The following is a 6374-nucleotide window of genomic DNA, read 5'->3' as shown; positions in this document are numbered from 1 at the left end:
CCTTAATCATGAATCTTGACATGTTACTAACTTTCCATCTCATAGACTTTAAGGCCAGAAGGGACCATTGTGATCATCTAGTCCAACCTCCTGCACAGCGCAGGCCACAGAACCTCACCCACCCACTTCTGTAATAGACCCCTGGCCTCTGGTTGATTTACCGACGTCCTCAAATCATGGTTTAAATACTTCATGTTACATGTTACACTTCGGGCCAATGGTGCACCAGCACTGGGGCTCCCCTAGTACAAGCTGAAATCACTAAGAGCTGAAATCACTAGGAGCTGCATTAACTAGTGGGGGGGCCTGAAGATATATTGCTAAGCAGCCGGCAGAGTGGAGCAGTTCGCAGGACGGCTGGAGTGGCTCACAGGACAGCTAGTGGAGTGGCTGGCAGGGCAGAGCAGTTTGCAGGACAGCTGGAGTGGCTCACAGAACGGCTGGTGGAGTGGCTGGCAGGGCAGAGCAGTTCATGGGATGGCTGGAGTGGCTCACGGGACAGCGAGTGGAGCAGAGCTGAGCAGTTTGTAGGACGGCTGGAGCGGCTCATGGGACAGCTGGTGGAGTGGCTGGCAGGGCAGAGCAGTTTGCAGGATGGCTGGAGCGGCTCACGGGATGGCAAGTGGGGCGGAGCTGAGCAGTTTGTGGGATGGCTGGAGCAGCTCATGGGATGACTATTGGAGCAGTTTTCAAGGCAGAGCAGTTTGCAGGACGGCTGGAGCGGCTCAAGGGACGGCTGGTGGAGCGGCTGGCAGGGAAGAGCGGTTTGCGGGACGGCTGGAGGAGTGGAGCAGCTGGTGGAGTGGAGCGGTTTGCGGTGAAGGCTGCAGCAGAACCCCATGGAGAGTCCGGGCAGTTGGACTTGGACCACGTAATGTGCCCCTTAACACCTCAACCCCTCTCCCATTTCCACCCATGCTGGGGGGGGGTAAAACTCTGCAGATAAACTTTTGAACTCTGGGGCTGCACTGACCAGGGACAGAGACTTTTGGGTTGTTGGATTTTGGGTGATTCTTGGGTTGCTGGACTCAAGAGCCAAAGGGAAAGGACACGGCCCAGTTTGCTGGGGTGGGTCTTTGCTCATAGTTTGGTCTATGAACCCTAGTTGTGGTGTTTTCCCAATTTAACGCTGATGTTGTTTACCTCATGTTATTAAAAATTTTCTGCTACACCAAGACTCTGTGCTTGCGAGAGGGGAAATATCGCCTCTTGGAGGCGCCCAGGGGTGTGTATAAGATTTTCCCAGGTCAGTGGGTGGGGGCTCGAGCTGGTTTTGTGTTACGTTGTTGGGAGAGGACACCTCTGCTATTAACTTGGCCTGGCAGAAGGGTTAGACATTGAATCCACCATTTACACTCCTTTAAAGCTACAAGTGCGCCATGCTGCAGAAGAAGGTGAAACCCCCCCAGGGTCTCTGCCAATCTGACCTGCAGGGAAATTCCTTCCCGACCCCAAATATGGTGATCAGTTAGACCCCGAGCACATGGGCAAGACCCAGCAGCCAGACACCTGGGAAAGAATTCACTGCAGTAACTCAGAGCCCTCCCCAGCTAGTGTCCCATCACTGGCTGGTGGAGATATTTGCTACTGGCAGCCGGCGATGGGTCACAGGCCATTGTCAGCAGCCTCATCATCCCATCCCATCCATAAACTTATCCAGCTCAGTCTTGAAGCCAGTTAGTTTTTTTGCCCCCACTGCTCCCCTTGGGAGGCTGCTCCCGAACTTCACTCCTCTGATGGTTAGAAACCTTCGCCTAGGTTCAAACCTAAGCTTCCTGATGACCAGTTTATAGCCATTTCTTCTTGTGGCCACATTGGCCCTTAACTTAACTCCTCTCCCTTCCTGGTATTTGTCCCTCTGATGTATTTTTAGAGAGTGATCAGATCTCTTCTCAGCCTTTGGTTGGTTAGGCTAACCAAGCCAAGTGCTCTGAGTCTCCTCTCCTAAGGCAGGTTTTCCATTCCTCGGATCATCCTAGTAGCCCGTTTCTGAACCCGTTCCAGTTTGAATTCATCCTTCTTAAACGTGGGAGACCAGAACTGCACACAGTATACCAGATGAGGTATCACCAGTGCCTTGTATAAAGGTACTAACACCTCCTTATCGCTACTGGAAATACCTCAACTGATGCATCCGAGGACTGCATTAGTCTTTTTCACACTGGCATCACACTGACGGCTCATAGTCATCCTGCAATCAGTCGGTGCACCTTTCTCCTCCTCTGTTGCTTCCAACTTAGAGGTTCCCAGTTTATAGCAAAAATTCTTGTTGTTAGTCCCTAAATGCATGACTTTGCACAATTAAATATCATCCTATTTCTATTACTCCAGTTTTCATCCAACTCTTGTATGATATTCTGGTCTGCCTCCATATTGGCCCATACGTCTCAACTGTGTCTCATCTGTAAATTTTATGAGCACATTCCCACTTTTTGTTTCAAGATCATTAATAAAAATATTAAATAAGATTGGTCCCAAAACTGATCCCTGAGGAACTCCTCTAGTAACTTCCTTCCAGCCTGACAGTTCACCTTTCAGTATGACCCGTTGTAGTTTCCCCTTTAATCAGTTCCTTGTCCACCTTTCAGTTCTCATATTAATCCCCATCGTGTCCGATCTAATTAATAATTTCCCCTGTGGAACCGTATCAAATGCCTTACTGAAATGGAGGTAAATTAGATCCACTGCGTTTCCTTTGTCTAAAAAATCAGTTATCGTCTCAAAGAAGTAGAGCTGGTTGGCCTGGCAAGATCTACCTTTTGTAGATGTACCTTTTGTTTCATTTTATCCTACTTACCGTTTACCTCTATGGCCTTAACTTTCTCTTTCAAAACGTGTTCCACGACCTTGCATACAATTCAGGTCAAACTAACAAGCCTGTCATCTCCTGGATCACTTTTTTTCTTTCCCTTTCCTAAAAATAGGAGCTATGTTAGCAATTCTCCAGTCATAGGGTATGACCCACAACTTTACAGATTCATTAAAAATCACTTGCTGTTGCGCTTGCAATTTCATGTGCCAGGTCTGTTAATATTTTTGGTTGGCGATTATCTGGGGCCCCCAAAGTGAGTCTCATGAAGCTGTTTGAGTTTGACTTCCACCTCCCATGTGGTCATTTCTACTGCCGTGTCCTCATGCCCATTAGCCACCCCCCTACTAATCCTCAGCTACTCATTCCCCTTATTAAAAACTGAGGCAAAGTATTTGTGGAGGTGTTGAGCCAGGCCTAGATTATCTTTAATCTCCACCCCGTCCTCAGTGCTTAGCCCCACCCTCTCCATTTTCTTTCCTTGATTTCTTTTTATTTATATGGCTAAAGAGCATTTTACTGTTGGTTTTAATTCCCTTTGCAAGGCCCAGCTCTGCTTGGCTTGTGGCAGTTCTCACTTTTCCCTGCACTTTCTGACACCTAAGAGGGAGATTTCCTTGCTGATCCTGCCCATCTTCTGTTGAGACCTTACATGAGGCCCGTCGGGGATAAATACCCTGCAAGCTGTATGTGTTGTAGTGACTTTGGCAAGTCTGAGATGAGTTAGTTGTTTGCAAAGAACAGGGGAGCATGTGCCAAGAAGCCTGTCACAGCCGCCACCTTTCTAGCTGGAGCAGGGAGCCAGGACAGAAGCACTTGTACTTTTTTCTATTTGTTACTCTTTTTTTTCCTGTTCTCCCATCCCCCATATTAACCCCGAGATTTACCCAGCAAACTGTGACGTTAATTTTTACATCAAATTTCCCCCTTTAAAAAAAATTGTAATAAACACTGAGACATTCCTGAGAAATGTTAAACAAAAGAAAAACCAAAACCAACGGCCACGTGAATGGCCCATGGTGTAAAGTTAATGGACCCCAAGGCCAGAAGGAACCACTGGGATCACCCAGTCTGACTGGGCTGGAGACCTGCCCTGAAACAGCTCCTGGAGCAGATCTGGTAGGAAAAACATCCAGTCTGGGTTTAAAAATGGTCCGTGATGGCAAATCCACCACGACCCTTGGGAAACTGCTCCAGTGGTCAATGACTGTTAAAACTGTGCATCTTATTTCCAGTCTGAATTTCTCAAGCTGCAGCTTCTAGTCCCTGGATTGGGTTAGACTTTTTCTCCTAGACTGAAGAGCCCATTATTAAATATCTGTTCCCCATGCAGGTACTTACAGACTGGGACCAAGTTACCCCCAACCGTCTCTTCCTTAACCTGACCTGGCAATCCCTGAGGGGCTCCGTGCAGGTCAGCGGCAAGGCGTGTGTGGTTAATGACTCCCATAGAACAGCCTGTCGCTCCCTGCTTCAGACACCGACAGGCTGCTTGGGCGCAAGGCTGTTTGGAAGGAGCCCTGGCCCAGAACGATTGTTCTCACTGTTCCGAGCCTCATCGCTGCTGCAGGCCTTGCTCGCTGGTTATGAGCTCGTGGGCCACGGGCGGGCACTCCCCTTCCCCCGCTATTAATGGTGTGACAGGCGGGGTGCTGGGAACAAGCCAGACTTGACGTGTTGGTCCTCGTCACATGATGTGGGCCAAGGTGACGAGGATTTGTCCTCTGTTGGGGCCCATAACTGCTGATTCCAGTGGCACTGCCGCATCCTATAAGCATGTGAAGCACTGAGGGGAGTGGGGGGCACTGCCCTTTAAACAGCAGCTCAGCCTGAGAGATCCAGCCAGGGAGAGAACTGCCCCTCCCCACCCCGAGACAGAGCTGGGGGAGAAGCGCCCCCTGAGGCGCACCCCAAAGAGTGAGAGGAGGCTGAGAAAGGGCCAGGAGCGGGAGCTCTACTCTTCAAAGGGAAGGAGACCCTTGTGGGACAGATAGCGAGAGGAGGAAACGACCTGTCCCCCTCAGAGTTGGCAATAAGGGACGGGGGGGGGGGGCAAGCATTCCCTATGGGGTGCCTGAGAGAGGGGGTGCCTCCCACTGAGACCCCCAGCCAGAGCTATGCTCTGTGAGAGGGGACAGTGATCCCGCAGCACTCCATGTCTGCCGGGCCCAAAAGCAATGCGCTGCAGGGAAGGTGGGGGACGGAGCAATTCTTCTCTCCTGTCGCCCCTCGCTCCTGGCTGAGACACTTGCTGCAGGGAGTCGCCCTGGTAGAGGCACGTGACCTGCTGCACCAGCAGTGTCCCCGACCCCCACCTGCAGGAGCTGTGGTGATCCTGGTGCCTGGAGCCCACCCTGAGACTGCAAAAGGAGACACAACCCTCCATAGGCAGGCTGCATGAGGCCCCCCCTGCAACCACTGCCTCCCCCATTCCTGCTCCCCAGGGCACCGTGTGGGGCTGAGGACAGCTGTGCGCGAGCCCCCCACCCAAGGAGACAGACTCATACCAGAGCCCTCCAACCAGCCACACGGACATGGCCCCTCTCCCGGCTCCAAACTGGCTCTTACCGTCCCCCCCCTTGCCCAGGCTCAGCCCTTTCCACTGCCGTCCTGGCCAACTCTCTCATCTCCCTGGCGGGTGAATTTAGCCTAATGGCGCTGGGAGCCCCAGAGCCTGGGAGCCCAGCTAGCACTCTCAGAGCATCAGCTGTTTCAGCTGGGGGTTTAGGGTCAGGCCTAGCAGCTCCCTAAGGCAGGGACTTGGTATAGCACTGAAGGCTCTGCAGTCCTGAGCACTACTGCCGCACAAACCACCATCAGTCCCCTCGAACTGGGCTGGAGCCAGCGGTCTGCCCAGCTCCAGTCCCTAGGGCGTTGGCTAGGCGAACCCTTCGCTCCTGCACCGGTTTGAGCCAGCTCCGGTCCCCAGGGCGTCATCTAGGTGAACTCTTCGCTCCCGCACCGGCTGGAGCCAGCTCTGGCCCCTAGGGCATTGGCTAGGCAAACCCTTCGCTCTTGCACAGGCTTGAGCCAGCTCTGGCCCCTAGGGCGTCGGCTAGGCGAATCCTTCGCTCCTGCACCGGCTTGAGTCAGTGGTCTGCCCAGCTCCGGCCCCTAGGGCGTCAGCCAGGTGAACCCTTCGCTCCCGCACCGGCTTGAGCCAGCTCTGGCCCCCAGGGCGTCGGCTAGGTGAATCCTTCACTCTTGCATGGGGTGGAGGACCTGCGGTGTAAATCTGGAGTGCCACAGGCACTTTAGCTCCCATTTCTGAAAAAGGTCATTAACCCTGCAAGAACCCAGCGACCTCTGGGCTCTCTCAGACAGTGGGTGCCGTGGCTGGAGTCTCTACTGAGAGGCAGGTGACGGCTGAAAAGCAGGTAAGAGAGAAAACAAAGCAGCAACCTCTGGAGACTTCAGAACCAAGCTGAACTAGGAACACGAAGGCAGGAGAGTGGCTGGAGCCCGCGGGCAGGGATAGCACGTCTAAGTGATTGCTGGTCCCTATGGGCCAAAAGGTGTGTTCGTTCCGTCAGCCCCTCAGCCAGCTGCAGGGGTGGGCATGGAG

Source organism: Chelonoidis abingdonii, chromosome 21 (assembly GCF_003597395.2).
Source record: "Chelonoidis abingdonii isolate Lonesome George chromosome 21, CheloAbing_2.0, whole genome shotgun sequence".
Classification (NCBI taxonomy): domain Eukaryota; kingdom Metazoa; phylum Chordata; order Testudines; family Testudinidae; genus Chelonoidis; species Chelonoidis abingdonii.
Note: the sequence above shows the minus strand (reverse complement) of the source record.